Here is a 1,214-nt window from a genome sequence, read left to right as displayed (position 1 = left end):
GTATAAAACTGAAAAATAATCAAAATTATACAGTAAAATAGACGTACGTATATAAAAATGAGCACATAATTCTAATTGAGGAGCCTAGGTTCAGACACTAAACATAGAATTTCAAGTAAAATATAGACATCTACTTTTAATAGTATTTATGGATTGTGAAAAGCCTTTGATATTGTGCATCACAAAATTTGGGAAGGTCTTTTGTTATTATGGAATTTCATATAATTATGTAAATTCGATTAAGTCATTCCATGAGCAAAGCTAGTGCAAAGTTAATGTTAGTGGAGTCGTGTCAAATGAATTTCCAGTGAACAGCGGAGTAGTCTAAGGGCTAATATTGATTATCCTCCTTATAGATTTTGAAATGTGTAGAATAGTTGTGAATGGATTGGACTGGATTGGTAATAGAAAATTAGCTGACCTAGAGTATGCTGATATCGCTGTCCTTATTAGCAGAACACCACAGGATTTGCAATGCTTGCTTACCAGAATGCATGAAATATCCCACGAGGTTGGGATCAAGATAGAAAGAAGTGAATGAAATATGCAATGGAAGATGAAATATCATTGGAAGGAGAAATGATTAATGAGGTGGAATCATTTAAGTATTTAGAAACTATGATCTCTAATACAAGGGCTTTAGAATTGGATTTTAATGAAAAATTAAAAAAAGCCAATCAGACAATGGTTAGGTGAAGCAGAATTTGGAAATCAAGTCGCTTGAAATTACATATAAAAATCAGGCTATATGTCAGTTTAGTGAGACCTGTGTTACTATATGGACATGAGTCGTGGTATGACAATGAAACAATACCCAATACATTTTGTAGATATGAGAGCAAAACCGTGAGAAGAATAATGAGAGGTAAATGGCAGGACAGGATTAGAAATGAAACTATAAGAGAGATTACTCGAGTGTCATCTGTGGATGACATCATGATGAGAGGTAGATGGAGATGGTTTGGGAATTCTCTTCGCACTCCCCAAGAGAGATTAATTCACCAAACTCTCAACTGGTCTCCACATGGCACTACGTAAAATGTTACTAGCATTGTTTTATCACTATGCATTTGTATTTCTTACCATTATAGATACTAATCATTCTATGCCTTATGCCTGAGCCTTATCTCTCGTATTCTATTTTCCGTTTCTTGATTTAAGTTTATGTTTTACTGTGCAATAATTTCATTGGGGGTAAGCTATCAAAGTAAAAT

This window comes from Palaemon carinicauda, chromosome 5 (genome assembly GCF_036898095.1).
Source record: "Palaemon carinicauda isolate YSFRI2023 chromosome 5, ASM3689809v2, whole genome shotgun sequence".
In the NCBI taxonomy this organism is placed as follows: domain Eukaryota; kingdom Metazoa; phylum Arthropoda; class Malacostraca; order Decapoda; family Palaemonidae; genus Palaemon; species Palaemon carinicauda.
This window is presented reverse-complemented; position numbering follows the sequence as displayed.